This window comes from Triticum aestivum, chromosome 3A (assembly GCF_018294505.1).
Source record: "Triticum aestivum cultivar Chinese Spring chromosome 3A, IWGSC CS RefSeq v2.1, whole genome shotgun sequence".
In the NCBI taxonomy this organism is placed as follows: Eukaryota; Viridiplantae; Streptophyta; class Magnoliopsida; order Poales; family Poaceae; genus Triticum; species Triticum aestivum.
Genome location: NC_057800.1, coordinates 299,610,885 through 299,628,141, shown reverse-complemented (window position 1 = coordinate 299,628,141; position 17,257 = coordinate 299,610,885).

The window sequence follows — 17,257 nt, the reverse complement described above, 5'->3', positions numbered from 1 at the left end:
TCAAGTTGGATCCGAAAGATGATGCAACTAAACAAGCATGCACTCATGTTTTTTAGTCTGCTCTGCAACAGTATCGGTACCACCTTAGAAAATCTCACTTTGAAGGCAAGGCTAACAATGAAATCGCCCAAACATCTCCAGTGGAATATATTACAGATGAAGAATGGACAGCCCTCGTTAAACACTGGTCTGATCCAAAGTATCAGGTAGGCTATATGTATTTGATCAGACCACATATTTAACTTGTATTTATGTATGTGCCTTACAAGTGTATCTTCTTCTAGGCTAACTGTTTGAAGAACAAAACCAACCATTCTAAAGTGAAATTCCAACAGACAATAGGATCTCGTAGCTATATTGCACACTGCGAGGCTCTTGTAAATAGCTGCTACTTCCTTCTTTTTTTGTGCCATATTATCGTGCGTACCAAAAAGAACCTAAACCGAATGCAGTGCAAATCTTCAAGGATTGCCACACCAACAAGATGAAGGGCATGAGCACACCAGTTCAACCCGCTATTGTAAGTCCTTACTCCTCCTTCCTTGAACTGATTGGTAATGTGATGTGTTCACTTAACTACTTGGTTTGCAGCCAATGTGAGTTACTCTGTTCACTTTTATTCATAGTTGTCTTAACGTATCATTTCACCTTACATGGTTTAAAAGAGATGAAGGATATTCTTTTGGTCTTGTTCTGTAATCTAGTTGTTATGTTCACGTGCGCACACAATGATAAAATAGCATGTTTGTTTTATATCTGTTTTCCCATGATATGAATGATGTCATACTATGTTCATCCTACTTTCAACCATGTCTCTTTATCCTTAGATGTCAACGAACATGAGGAAATAGACAATACAGTAGGCATGCTACATGGACATATGTTCCGAAAGTGATTTTATTATGTAGTTGGAACTACAATACATGCTAATGTATTACAGTGGTTCACCAAAATAAGTTATGTATAAACGTTTAACCTACTTTGTTTGTTTTTGTCTCATTAGTAGCTAATCTGGTACATTAATCTACAAGTTCAAACTTTCAGGAAGCTATGGAACAAATGATTGAACAACCACAACCACCTGAAGGTGATGAGGCTACTACAGGAACAATGTCACCTCTTGCTGCAGTGCGTCAGTATCTCTCCACTAACAGTGCAAAAAGCACCTTCCTGCGTAATTCTGGGTTGGTTGTCAAGGTAACCTCATCCAAATCGCCTACTGAACAAAATCTTCCTGCTAGACAGAGTGATATATCTGTGCTCCAGACACAAGTCCAATCCCTAATGGACATTGTTTCAGAAACAAGAATAGTGGTTGAGAAATGTCGTCAAGATATGAATGGTTTTGAAACCAGACTATCAGACATTCGCTTCGTTGCTCAAGAGCAATGGCGGAAAAAGGTGGAGATCGTGCTGCTCCATGAATTTCTACAGCCTGAAACATTAGCACTCAGGTCAAATGATTTGTGCTTTCTATACATCTAATGGTGCTTTTATCTAGAAGGACTGTAAACTTTATGCCAACAAGCCTTTGTTGTATGGTTGAAATTTATTTTGTTGTGACACAACATTTATGATGCTACCTCAGGCTGCAGTAATTACGACACTATTTTTATATAGTGTAGGTTTATCTTAGTAATGTATTCGGTCGAAAGCTTCGTAGGAGCCCAACATGCCAACATTCGTCGGGTTCATTCCAGTTGGGTTAAAAATGATTACGGGCCAAAATTGGCATGTAGCCCTCTAAAAATATCTGGGCCTAAATCAGCACAAGCTTTCATATTTTTCTGGTAGGCCTGTGCTCATAGTGGGCCCTTAACAGGCCTAAACATAATTTGGGCCCATAATAAAAATAGGCCGTTTACAGGTGTAAATATCTCGAGCCCATAAAAACAAGGGCCTTTAATAGACCGAAAGTGATATTGGCCCCTAATTGTGCCAAATAACCCACTGGACTTAGCAGGCCGAAATGGTGGCCCATTTACGATGCGGATCTTTGACAGGCCGAAATTCAGACGCGCCGTAAATGCGCCGACCTAATAAACGGGCCTTTAACAGGCCGGAACTTCGTTCGGGCTAGATTATCGTCATTTTTATATGGGCCATTAATGGGCCCGATATGATGTTGGGCCACATATGGCCCATGGTTTACGTCCGGCATTAACAGGCCGAATATGACAACAGGCCAAAAGTGGCCCAAAGCTATAGTGGGCTTCTAACAGGACGAATGTCAGGCATGGCCGAATATGACCCAAATCCTTCACGGTCGTTTATGGGCCGAAAGTTTTGATGGCCTGTAAATGGGCCCAAACAAATCTGAACCTTTAACAGGCTGGAAATACACCGGGCCGTAATTCGGCCCAATTACTTAGCGGACTGTTAACGGGCCAGAAGTGACCATGGGCCGCATTGATGACAAGTTTAGGACAGGCTGTTGACGGGACGATTTGACAGAGAATGTTGGGCCTTTAGCTGGGCTAGCCCATATGGTCTGCAGAATCTTGTGGGCCTTCAGCTGGGCCGGCCCATTGCGGTTCGCAAAATCTTGTGGGCCTTTAGCTGGGCCGGCCCATTATGGTCTGCAAAATCGTGTGGGCATCTAGCTGGGCTGGCCCATTATGGTTCGCTAAATTTTGTGGGCCTTTAGCTAGGCCGGCCCATTATGGTCCGCTAAATCTTATGGGCCTTCGGTTAGGCCGGCCCATTTAAACTTTGTGGGCCACTTTTGGGCCGGTCCACATGTCAACATATCATAGTCCCATCTTGACCGTTGGATGAGTGACACCTGTGCCAACACAGAGCTGACGCATGGATCCGTCAGCCAATGAGAATTTTACATGTGGAAAATCGACATTGGTCGTGGCTGTTAACGGGTTATCGGATCCAAAATCTGACCCGATAGCTTAACGGCGTTCCGTTACGGTGGATGTCATGTGTTGGTCACCCTTGACGAAAGCACTTCTGTGACGCGCGATTTATCATCATGGAAGTGGACACTTATGTGATGATAATTTTGGCAATGTCATGGAACACTTCTACGAAAGCACAGGTATGACTATCTTGATTCTATCATAAATTTGTCATGGATGTACATGGATGACAGAAAATGTGACCTACTGTGACAAACACGTATCATCACGGAAGTGTATTTTTTTAGTGGCGCATCCTGAAGGCCCAGTGCGGAGTAGCTACTTCTTCTTCTTGGGGTTGGCCTCAGGAGGGGACTGCGCACCCGTGCTGTCAGGGTCTTCGATTGATGCAGCCTGGAAGGCGCGCTCGAGGGAGCACACCGTGTCTCTTTCTTCTCATGGGACCGTGATGATTCTGCCGCTTCCCGGCATCTTGAGGACGTTGTATCCATGGTGGGTGACTTCCATGAATTTGGCCAGTGCTGGGTATCCGAGGATGGCATTGTACGGCAGGCCGATGTGGGCAACATTGAAGTCGATGACCTCGGTGTGGCAGTTGTCATGCTGACCGAAGGTGACAGGGAGGCGAACTTGCCTTGTTGGGGTGGTGGAGCCATCTGTCACTCCTGAGAAAGCCTTGGTGGGCTAGAGCTGATCGTATGGCACTTGAAGGCTGTCGAACATTTCGACGGACAAGGCACTGAGTCCTGCGCCACCGTCGATGAGGGTTTTGGTGACTTGGACATTGTTGATGATGGGTGAATAGAGCATCGGGAGGACACCAGCGGTTGCCGCGCATTTGAGCTGGTCCGCCGAGCTCAAGGTGATGGCATACTTGGACCACCTGAGCGGGCGCGTAGCCTCGAGCTTGGGGAGGGCTGCATTCACTTCGCGAGATAACTGCTTGGAGATGCACCGGGAGGCTGTGGCCTGAGCACCACCCAAGATGCAGGCGATGGTGCGCGGCTCCTAGAAGCCCCCAACCCCTTCGTCCTGTTGATGGTTGTCGTTCCTTCTTAGCGGCGGCAGCAGAGGGAGACCAGGGTTTCCCTGAGGACGATCCTCACGAGGCCGGTCCCTCCAGGTGCCCTCACGAGGCTGGTCCTTCCAATGATCCTCACGAGGCTAGTCGCGCCACTCTTGGCGGGGCCCATGGTCGTCCCTACGTCCTCCACCTTGTCCACCTCCTCGGCCGTATCACCGGTCGTTGCGCTCGGGGCGTTGACCGAAGCATCCATCTTGAATGGCCCTAAGCTCTTGACAATCGTTGGTGTTGTGCGTGCGCACGTTGTGGAAGGGGTAGAACGTACGGCTGCCCTGGGACGACTCGGGAAGATCTCGGCTGCGCTTGGTATTCCGTTGTGCTGCGAGTACGACCACTCCTTTGCGCTTCACGTCCTTGACCTTGGCCTTCTTCTCCTCTGGATCCACAGCAAGGAGCTCGAGGAGGGAGAGACGCACCTCCTCAGCCCTTGCACACTTGGTTACTATGTTGAAAAGCTCTAAGGTCGTGCATAGCTCCTCATGGATGGTGAGCTCCTCCTTCATCTAGATGTCGCGGACGCAGTCGGAAAACGATGAGATGATGGCCTTGTCCGTCACCTTGGGGATCTTGATAGGCACGCTGTTGAAGCGTTGGATGTACTTCTGTAGGGTTTCTCCCGGTTGTTGCTTGATACGACACAGGCCACCAATGACTGGGGGCGGTCGCGAGTGCCCTAGAACTTGGCGATGAAGTGGCTGCGCATCTCATCCCAGGAGGAAATCGAGCCTGGGGGCAGGTTAGGAGCCATGAGCGGGCGCCGTCCTTGAGAGCCATGGGAAACCAGTTCTCCATGACCTTTTTGTCGCTGTTGGCCGCTTCGATGCTCAACTCGTAGAGCTGCAGAAACTCCGCAGGGTCGGGGGTGCCGTCGTAGCAAGCAGGCAGATACGGCTTGAACTTGCCCGGCCAGACGATGCTACACAGCTTAGGAGTGAAGGTGTGGAAGCCCGCCGTGGCCACCGGGGCCCATCATGGAGGTGGAGCTTGACCTTGGTGTCCCTGTTTTGCCACGGCAAGTGGCACATGGCCCTGCCGCAGCAAGTGATCCTGACGTGGTGGTGCTGGAAGCGCTAGAGCATCTTCTTGCAGACGGGGAACTTCCTGGCAACTTCTTTCTTTGTGCGCGGGCACACGGCGCGGCGGATCACGCCACTGGGCCGCGCATCTTGGAGCGAGGACGCAGTCTTGATGCGAGGGAGGCTGAGGCGCTCCATGAGAAGTGCGCCTCGGTGTGAGAGTGCCATCTTGGTGCTGAGGGGGTGGAGGCGCTCCGTGAGCCACATCGCCCACAACCGGGGGCGAGCGAGGCAGCAAGAGGGATGGTGCAGGAGAGCCCCCCGCGGTGCTGATGAGCTTGGCGATGCGGTCCAACCAGTCCTCGTAGAGGTCGTTGACCGAGCGGTAGCACAGGAGCTCGCGTGCCATGAGCAGCGCGGCCTTCGCATCCGTGGGTGCGCGGCGAGCGTGAGACGATGAGACGACCGGAGTTAGCAACAGGGTGGCAGTGCGACCATCTCGCCACACAGAGGGGTGCATCAAAGAGTCTCGCTGCTCGTTTTCCACCGGGCCGGTGGTGGTGGTGGCGGCAGGTGACGGAGAATGATGGGGAGGTCCGCCGACAAGGGCTGTCTGAGCGACCCGGGCAGCGAGAGCGGCCCGCCGCTCAGTGCGGGCCCGGCGAGCGTCCGCCATGAACTTGGCAGAGTGGTGAAGTGCGGATCAACAAAGAGGAAAGCTTCGGCACACCCCTACCTGGCACGCCAAATGTCGGATTTCGGGTTCTGCAAAACCCTTGAGGTTCGAACACTACGGTGCGCACAAATATCTCTCCCCCTCTCTAGCTCGCTCACTGTACGATCTCACGGCCTAGCTCGACGAACACAAAGAACATGAGAAACAAGATTTATACTGGTTCAGGCCAGCATTGTTGTGTAATACCCTACTCCATTATGGTGCGGTGGATTGCCTCTTGGGCTATGCATGAACCGTTACAAGGGAAGAACAACGTCGCGAGGAGAGATGTTCTTGTGCCTGGTGAACTTGAGTGGTTGGGGTGATATGGATCCAGTCTAGGTATGAATCCGGTCCCAAATCAGATTCCAAATTAGATTGCCTCCCTACAGTGGTGGCTAGTCCTATTTATAGAGGCGCTGGTCCTCTTCTCCAATATTGAGCGGGAAGGGATCCCACAACGGCCAAACTCTAAGGGTGACAACTAGTATAAGCTATCCTGAAAAAAGTATTCTTCACCTGCCAAAGGCGCTGGTGGTGACGCCATCTTGGGCTCCACGGTGACCTCTGTCCTGCTGTCTTGCTGGTCTTGGTCTTGTTGCACCAATATGGAAACCTTTTCCTGATGCCTCGGTACTCCTCGTCCGTGCTTGCCACTTTAGCACCAAAGAGGAAACGAGGACACTGCACGCGCTGGCACCCGCCTGGCTCCATTCGTCATGGCTTGCGTCACAGAAACCTTGTGAGGTGCCCCTCGCCTTGATCTCTACGCCCCTCGCGAGCCAGCCTGGTGAGGCCGCCCCTGAGGAGGTCTTGTGTCGTCTTCCTCGCGAGGCTTGGCCCCTCGCGAGGGTCTTGAATGTTTGCTGGTGAAGATGGGACGTACGGGGCCGCTGGTGGAGCTACACTGCGGGCGGCAGGCAGGCAAGTCTGGGGACCCCCATTCCCAGAACGCTGACCACAACCGACATGGGAGTGCACATTTTGCCGCTTCTTTCGAATTTTGGGACAATAAGCATCCACATTTACCCTGGCAACCTAATTCGAATCCATTTTGTATTCCTATATGAATCTTTATAAATCATTCTATGTGTTTTAATATATGTTCAAAGCACGACAAAGATGTATTACACCGTCATATATGAATATGATTTACAAATGCCGATTCTCAGATTCAGAAGCTAGAATACAGTTTAATGTGAATTAGAATATTTGAAACAACTTTATGTCCAACTCAAGTGTCACACGCAACATAATGTGAACTCCCGTTTGGATATGTACACAAGTGATGTATCAACATTCAAATACCGAGTCTATCAACCAATAATGTACAAAACTAACAGACATATAAACACTTATAGATTATATGGATGAATAATATCAACTAACATACATAAGCCAGGCCGTTGTACTTTTTTTTGCTAGAAGAGCATCCTTTTTAGCGAAGCTAGTACAACATCTTGGCCCTTTCAGATGCGTGCCACTTACGGACCATCTATACTACTATTATTGTTGAATGCACATTCAGCCCGATTGGCATATTTGTAGGTCTGGCACAACATTCAAAATGAAATGTCTCGGAGTCTTATCAATTAATATAGACATGTGCTAAAAAATTACAAACGAAAAAACAAAAAACAATTATTACATGATCTATAAAACAAATGGTTTGATCGATTACATGAACAAACAACACAAAGGTTATTCAACGATGGAAAGAACATTTCACCTATGATTTACCAAGTGGGAGTTTAATTTCATTTTTTCCTTCAGGACCTTAACAATGCGGCCAGTCCCAGGTTGCTTCATTTTGAAAACCACAAAATATTTAATGGTTGTCTTGAGTACTGCTTGTGATTGTGCTGTTTACTTCCTCAACATATCAACTTCATCTCTAAGTGCAGAAGCAGAATCTCTTTCTACTAATAGTTTAGCCTCTAGAGCATCAGCAGTTGGCAATTCATGATGCATGATTGGGCCGGTGCCACTGCTGTGGGATGATACAACATCCATGGGGACCTCACTCTTTGATCTTGGGCTAACCTATTTTGCAATTAAATTTCCGATTGGATTCCGAAAAGTTGAAGTTAGCGAAACATCTCAACTAGGAGTTATAACAGCAAACCAGTTAAACAAACAAGGAATTAGAGAGTTTCAATTGGATGCTAAAAAGTTGTTATTAACATCATTGTAACTGGTTGCAGCAGCAAAGCAGTTAAACAAACAAGTTTTGCAAAAGGTACCTATTGTGGCATTGGAGTTTCTCTTGAATCCTAAAAAGTTGAGTAGCCAGTACGTGATTAGAGCAACCGGTTGCAGCTGCAAAGCAGTTAAACAAACAATTTTTGCAAAAGGAACCTATTGTGGCATTGGAGTTTCACTTGGATCCTGAAAAGTTGAGTAGTTAGTAACTTGATTAGAGCAACAAGTTACAACAGCAAACATGTTACATAAAGATATTTTTGAAAATGTACCTGTTGTGCAATTGGACTTCCAATTGGATCATGAAAACTTGAAGTTGATAAGATGATTGCAGCAACAAGTTACAACAGCAAACCAGGTAAACAAGGAAGTTTCTAAAAACGTACCTGTTGTACCAACAGAGTTTTAGTTGGATCCTGCAAACTTGAATGTTAGCAATCATAAATAAAGTGTTGCAAGAGCCATAAGAAACTAACATCAAACTAGTAAAACCAACTAGTTTTGGCAACATATTTAATTACACATGAGCTAGGAAAACTAACAAGTTCTTGGCAACGTATTAAAGTAACAAGTAGGTACTGTTTACCAAAACTAGTTCGCAAAATTTACCATATTAAATGTACCTGCTTGTAAATTTCTTTGATGTAAGCAAAATGATTCCAACACACACACACACACACACACACACACACACACACACACACATATATATATATATATATATATATATATATATATATATATATATATATAAGTGGCTAACTAAAATTCCGAGAAGCAGGTAACTGAACTTATTCTAGCTCTTTGTACAAGCACACTGCAACTTCTTTTTCCGCTTACAAGGTTCTACGAAGGAGTCCATGGCATCAATTGCATGGATACGCATGCCCAATACTTCTTTCTTCACGGAAACTGCATTGGTAAGTAGAATGGCTAATATTATAAGATGGTGCGTCCTTGATATGCTATGTGTGGAGGGGTTGTCAGACTAGTTGTAGCCACACACATCACACTGGCTTTTACTGTATATTTCATGTGATTACATTTGGCATATCGAGATCTAAGCAATCAACAATAGGAGGAAAAGAATAGCACCCTTCACATTATTGGCGAACTCAGTTCATAGAAACAAACAATTCAACCATTCTGGGGGTAAATCAAAAGCGCCACTAGCATATTTTTCACTATCCCAATCATACACGCAAAAAGGGGTGACGCCACCATAGGGGCTGGTATGGGCGGCCGCCTCAGGTGGCTGGAAAGTGTGCACCCAGTTTGAGTCGTCCAGGTTTCCCAGGCTAGTTTTGTTCATCCCAACGCACTAGCAGGAAATGTAAAAAATGAAGAAAAACCTTTCAATTTGGATGGGCCAATAACGTAAGTGCAAGGCAGGCCCTATAGCAGGCTTGTGGCCCAAACGAGCGCCTCCCACATCGATCAATATCAGGAAAAATCCCAATTCGTTCGCTCCAGCCTCAAGTCTGGTTCGCTCCTAACCTAGCCGCCCCTCGATAGACCGCCACAAGACTTCCTCGTGACCTCATTGGACGCCGGTCACCGGGCTTCAAGCGAATGCAAGGACAAGAAGATGAAGATCCAACCCTAGGTGTAGCCTGCGTGGGAGGCAACGGCGGCAGCATGGGCATGGCATCGAGCTTGCGTAAACGGATAGTCGCAGTTTGCAAGAGAAGCATGCGCAATGAGCTGGTACATCACATCCCTGATTATATCTAATTCAATTGTTCAATTACTGGCCAATAGTTAAACTTGACGGTGTTGTAAAACTGCTTGTATGTAGGGAATCTATGAGAAAATAAAACCAATTTCTACTTATTTTATAACTCCCCTAATAAATACTAAACTGACTGAACCTGATGTATCTAATAAAGTTTCCAGTGCAAACATACAAGCTCATGTTGTTCTTGAGCCTGAAGTGTCTAATGAACAGACTGCTAATGAAGGATTTGATGCAAACATTTTACATGCTCCTGGTGATGAACATATAGTGTCTAATGAGGGATGTAATTCAAGCATTTTGCAAGCTCCCATTGAAGGATTTAGTGTCTAATGATGATCTGCTATGTTGAGAGAGACATAGAGATTTGCAGGCATTAATGAAAAGCAAATTATAGTACATTTTCATGGCTTGAGGAAACGTCGAGCCCATCTACCAGAAAGTCCCCGTATCATGACAAACATACCATAAATACTTTTCTAATTTATTGTTTGAAACTATTGGCATACTTGTGCATGATAGATATATTGATATGCAGTTTGCACACTGGTTATAGGTGCAATTACACTTCGATATTTTCAGCCAGAGAACGAATAATTCAAGGATGTACAGACCATGTTAGTAATCCTTGTACACCATGTTGCATTTTTGTGTTTTTGGGTGCATACATCATTTAGTGTTTTATAATCTGGAACTACTTTGGATCATTAGCTAGTTTTCAAAGTGCATGTAACTTCACATTTCTCAAATTATGCTGATTTCTGGAGTGCAAGTGCCTTCGTATTTTTAAGTTAAATTTTTGCCCCTAGTAACTTGAATTCGTGGATCCGCCACGGCGCACAAATCATACAGGTAGACCAGTACGAATTAAATGAAATGCAGGGACTTACGCTAGCTCATTGTACATGCTCATTGCAGCTATGCTTGCACTTGGGATGTTCCATGTACAAGTCCATGTTACCACTTGCTTGGATGTGTAGGCCTTGTGCTCCTTGCATCCCCATTTGCATTTTTGACACATCGAATGGTTGATCAAATAAGAGGAATCGACCTTGTTGTTGTACCAGAGGACAAGCACTTACAAGGTTATACCTGTGTGCAAGATGTGTACCAGATCCCGCAACGCCATCATGTTTGCTAAAAAATGGTTTTGCTTGTTTCAAATGATATCTCCAGAAGAAATAAGAGTTAAAGTCAGAGTTGCATAGGCGTGTACAAGGATATCGAAACATCGTCGGAATAGTGCACAAGGGAGTGCTATGTGGATACCTAGTTCAGGCCAGCGTTTGGGCATGCTCGCCTAGCTAGAGTGCGGGTCACTTCAGAGTCGTTGAAGTTGATGTGCTGGCATTGGCTGGCGACGCACGGATGCAGATCTTGAGTGGTAGTAGAGCGATACGATGCAGAGGACGAGACTGTTGGTGAAGCCCCAACGACCTCGGGCGGCGGAGGTGCGACGATGTGCTCAGTGAAGTAGCCCTGGTGAGGTGGGATACGGTGTCGGTGAAGCGCACCTGATGCGGTGCAAGTAGGTGTCTGTGAGGCACGTCAGTTGCGGCGAACAATGTTGTCAGTGGACCACCCGATGCGGTGGACAAGGGCGTAGATGAGGTAGCTCCGGCACGGTGGTGAAGCGCGACCATCGTCTTCGTCGTCGTCGTCGTCCAACATAGAGGTGGGGAAAGAGACGAGACGAGGGGCGATTCGAACTTTGCTTGGGTTGGCGGCGAATTAGGGATTTGAGTGCTCTGGGCACGGAATGGGACGGTGGAGGAGGGAGAATTTGCAGGGCTGGAATTGGGGCCGCCAGATATTTCAATCCAAAACGTGAAAGCATGAACTTATTTTGTCATCGTTCTTTTTTTGGGTGGGGGGAGGGAGGGAGGTGGGTGGCTGGGTTCTAGCGTCCGTGAGACATACGCGATGTGCACGGCACGCTCCTGGTCTGCATGGTGCGCCTACATTTGAGAATGCAAACGAATCTTCTTTCATTTGCAAACGAATCCATATGTATTACCATGCCCGTGTTTTCCTTGCAAATAATTAGTCATACGAAACAAGATACTATAAATTAATTAATCAGGAGTTATTTGAATTAGAGTGTGTGTCACATAGCGATCTCCAATTCTAACGTGGATTTCGCATTTCACATTATCCACGCTCCTTTTTAATACAAATTCATATGTGTATGATGAAAGCCGGTAGTGAGAAAAATTTGGATGGATTCAAATATATGACCTACAAAATAGCAAAACAATCGAGCCAATGTCAACTTTTCCAAACCTAGTATGGCACGAATTCAAAATAATTATGGAAGCCATGTGCATGGTCCTCAATTCAAATCTTACAACTTACACTAAATTGAAACGTCGATATTAAGTCTCGTACTATCTACATTCAAATGTTGTTTTTAGCCCCAACCCCCTCGACACACACGCTAAATACTTCATGTATCGATCAATCTTCCTCTCCTAACCACCTTAGGAAGCTATCGGTTTCCAACACATGTTCATCTTTTTCTTCATGTTTTCGATCTCTAACTCTCTCAGCTACACAACCCCCTTTTTCCACTATGTTACCAAATGTATCTACCTCACACACCCGCCATTGCACTCCATGCCGAGCTCTCTATCTCTCTCTCCATCACACTCTCTCTTTCTAGATACATGCATTGTCTATCTAGAACCCCCTCTCATGCGCACGCACGCACATTGTCTATCTAGGTACTCTCTCAAGACTGTCTCACTCTTTCTTCCGCACGGCGGGCCACACTCGCTCAATCTCGCTCTCCTTATCTAAGTCTCGATTAACCTCACTTTCTTTCACGTACAAATGATATATCTCCCTATTCGGGCCTCGATCGACACACTCCATACTCTCCCATGCAGATTGTCTATCTAGGCCAGTCCATCCATGCCGCCCCCACTCTTTCAATCTCATGGTGGGCCATGCTCGCTCAATCTCTCTCTCTCTCTCTCTCTCTCTCTCTCTCTTTGCATGTATTGATTGACCTCACTCTTTCTCGGACACAAATGATAAATCTCCATCTTTCATGCACATTGTATACTCTCGCATGCACATTGTCTATCTAGGTCACTCTCTCCAACCCGTCTCACTCTTTCGACCGCACGATGACCCACACTCGCTCAATCTCTCTCCCTTTATATATGTAATTGATTGACCTTGCTTCCTCCCACGCACAAAATATATCTACATGTCTGCGGCTGGATCATCTCTCTAGCTCTATCTTACAGCCCTCACCATTCCCAAAAGCACCTCTCCAGAGCATATATATCTTTTGAATGAATGCCGGACCACACTTACTTTGCCTCTCTATCATCCGTGTCTCGATTGACCTCACTTTCTCACGACATATCTTCCACACATTGAAGCTACCTCTCCATCCCTCGCAGAGCCGGAGCTATTTACATTGCGAGGGGGACTCCAACCTTGGATTAATTTGTGAAGGCATTTATTCCGATGGGTTTAGATTATATTTTCGTAGAATTTGGCCCACAAATACTCCAAACACCGTTGCAACCCCCGCACCTCCCCCAATTGATATCCCTCTGGCTCGGTCATCGCTCTCTCGCACGTCCTTTCTCACCTTCAATGTCGCACCATGGTATTTTTTCAAAAAACTCGGTTGTCCTCTTTAATTATAACAAATTAGCTACAAAACAACAAACTGATAGTCCACCTGTGATGGAACAAATTCTGACCCACAAATTAAAGTGCTACAAACTACACACCGAGGGGCCCACCTATCATGAAACAAATTTGGACCCATATATAAATTATAAATTAAAAAGGTCGAGGATTGAACATGCGACCAGGGCCTTCAAGCCGCAAGTAAATAGGTAACATAGTCCAACAACATTTTTTGTACCACCCTTTGTTGATATGATGTTTTTATATAACCACAGCCTATTTAATGGATAATAGGTTTTAATATTATTTTTAGAACATTAGTGGGACCGGCTCGTTAGGACGTACTATTCGCCTTCACTTACTGGTGGGTTCCATGTCTGCTCTCTCTCTCCTTCCCTTCTACATTTAGACGCGGGCAAACACGAAGAACTCGCGGGTGATGTTGCCCTTGACCATATCTAGACGCGTTCACAAGTTACAGCACCAGTTTCACGTACTAGTAGTACTAGTCAATGTGTACGTGCAATGCATGTTAATTTGGAAGTATATTAAGTGCATGAGGATATTTAGTAGGATATTATTTGCGTGTTATTATGTGATTAGAACTATTTTTGGCATGAAATTAACTGCATGCTAAACGTGTTGAGCACTCGACATTAAAGCAGTCTAGGTCGTTGGATTGACATGATTTGATGACCGAGATTAATTGGATTTGCCCCTTTGGTATAGATGGTATAGATATAGATTATACATGTAACAAGTTTAGGAACAAAAGTGACTATTGAGGGAGTCCTGGATTAAGGGGTCCTCGGACGTCTGGACTATGTAACATGGGCCGGACTAATGGGCTATGAAGCGACAAGACAGAAGACTTCTTCCCTTGTCTGGATGGGACTCTCCTTTGCGTGGATGGCAAGCTTGGCGTTCAGATATGTAGATTCCTTCCTTTGTAAAACCGACTCTGTATAACCCTAGTCCCCTCTGGTGTCTATATAAACTAGGCGGTTTAGTCCGTAGGGACGATCACAATCAGAAAGGCTAGACCTCTAGGGTTTAGCCATAACGATCTCGTGGTAGTTCAACTCTTGTAATCCTCATACTCATCAAGATCAATCAAGCAGGACGGAGGGTATTACCTCCATCAAGAGGGCCCAAATCTGGGTAAAACATCATGTCCCCTGCCTCCTGCTACCATCGACCTTAGATGCACAGTTCGGGACCCCTTCCCAAGATCCCCCAGTTTTGACACCGACATTGGTGCTTTCACTGAGAGTTCCACTATGACTACATCAGAAGGTTCAATGGCTCCATCAATCATCTACAACAATGCTGCCCTGTGGGACGATTTCCTCCCCGGCCAGCTCTTTGTATTCGGCGGCTTCACACTATGGGCCAACTCGCTTGGCCATCTAGAGCAGATCGACAGCTACGCCCTAGGTCACCAGATTAGTTTTGGAAATCTGGATTACGTCGCTGATATCCAAGGAGACTTGATCTTCCAAGGGTTGACGACCCCATCCTCAGCTCTGGCTTTAGATCCGAAGCGCGTCGCCATGTCCGAAAACAGGATTACTGAGCCCGCCGGACTATCTGCGACCACTAATCCCAGCACGGGAGAACCAGAGGAAGTAGTGTTGCTGGCAACCATCAGGAAGCCAGACTCTTCTCCGGATACTGGCTCCGAACCGTCGGAGTCAGCATCGTGTGAGCCCGGCCAAGGAGTTTCCCTCCCGCCGTACTCCACGGGTTTCCTTCTCCCTAGTCAAACCTCGTCTTTAAGCGAGGCTCTGGACTTGATGCGATCCCTCGTCATTACAGAGGAGCAATGTGCGAACTACGCCTAGCCCGGACTAGGGGCTGAGAGCAGGGAATTTGATGTCGCACCCACCACCCACTTCATAGCCACTGTCGAGGACTTAACTGACATGCTCGACTACAGCTCCGAAGACATCGACGGTATGGACAACGATGCCAAAGAGGATCAGTCCGAAAACCCGACGTTTACTGGACGCTGGACCGCCACCTCTTCGTATGACGTGTACATGGTGGACACACCCCAAGAGGATAGCGGCGATGATAAAGAAGATCTAGTCGCGGATAAACCTCCTGAGACACAGCCAAAGCACCAACGCCAGCGACGCCACTCTAAATCAAGCCGTGGAAAAGACAGCAACACCGGCACGGGAGGCAACAACACTCCGGACGATGCCGAAGACAAAGAAGAACCCATCGAGCCGACCTCCGAACAGGACGACCGGGAAGATGGGAAAGTTAGCCCCGATGAACAGGCTGAAAACGAAGACTCGGAGGACAGCAATTATCTTCCTATCTCCGAGGATGAGCTGAGCCTCGGCAACGAGGATTTTATCGTGCCTGAGGAACCTCTCGAGGAGGAGCGCTTTAAGCGCCAGCTAATTGCCACTGCAAGGAGCCTGAAAAAGAAGCAGCAGCAGCTTCAAGCTGATCAAGATGTTCTCAACAATAGGTGGACTAATGCCCTGGCAGCCGAGGAATACGGCCTCGAACGCCCAACCAAAAGTTACCCGAAGCGTAAACTGCTACCCCAATTTGATGATGAGGCCCTCGAGCCCGCACCATCAGCACGTAATGCGGCTGACCGACCACCTCGTGTCCGGGACAAAATGGCAACTCAAGCCGAACACCAACCCATACTACCTCGCCGTAAAGGTTGAGATGAACAACTCGGGGATATACATATTACCTGCGGCAAGACCTAGACAGTGGAGCAGGTCAGACCAGATCGGTCTACGGACCGCGGGGGCGTGCCCCGACGCGCAACGACCGCTATCTTGCCAAACGTAACAAGCATAATCATGCCCGGGCCAAAAAACACAGACGGACTCCATCCGAGCTGCATCGCGACTTGGCCCGATATAGGGATGCCGCACACCCCCTCTGGTTCACTTATGAAGTAATGGAGCACGAATTCCTAGAAGGGTTTAAACCCATGAACATCGAATCATACGATGGAACAACATATCCCACAGTATGGATTGAGGATTTTCTTCTCCATATTCATATGGCCCGCGGTGATGATCTTCATGCCATCAAATACCTCCCGCTAAAACTCAAGGGACCAGCTCGGCACTAGTTAAACATCCTGCCTGGAAACTCCATTGGCAGCTAGGAGGAGTTGGAAGACGCCTTCCGCGACAATTTCCAAGGTACATACGTCCGACCTCCGGATGCCGACGACTTATGTCACATAGTTCAACAGCCCGGAGAGTCAGCCAGGAAATTCTGGACTAGGTTCCTAACTAAAAAGAACCAGATCATCGACTATCCGGATGCCGAAGCACTAGTGGCCTTTAAGCATAGCATCCGCGACGAATGGCTCGCCCGACACCTCGGCCAGGAAAAGCCGAAGTCCATGGCAGCCCTCACGACACTCATGACCCGCTTTTGCGTGAGCGAAGATAGCTGGCTAGCCCGTAGCAACAATAGTTCAAGCGAACCTGGCACCTCTGAAGCCAGAAATAGCGACGGCAAGCCCCGACGCAACAGGCATAAGCGTCAAAACAATGGTGATAATACCGATGACACGGCGGTCAACACCAGATTCAGTGGCTCCAAGTCCAGCTAGCAGAAGAAGCCATTTAAAAGGAACAACCCAGGCTCATCCATCTTGGACCCCATACTCGATTGTCCATGTCAGATCCACGGCACCCCCGACGAACCAGCTAATCATACTAACATAAGCTATTGGGTCTTTAAACATGCCGGGAAGTTAAATGCTGAGAATAAGGAGAAGGGGGCGCAGAGTGAGGGCAACGACGAGGAGCCCCGTCCACCGAACACGGGGGGACACAAGAAGTTTCCCCCAGGTTAAAACAGTGAATATGATATACATTACCCATATCCCCAAGACGGAGCGCAAACATGTGCTCAGGGACGTCTATGAGATAGAGCCAGTCGCCCCACAATTCAACCCATGGTCGTCCTGCCCGATCACTATCAATCATA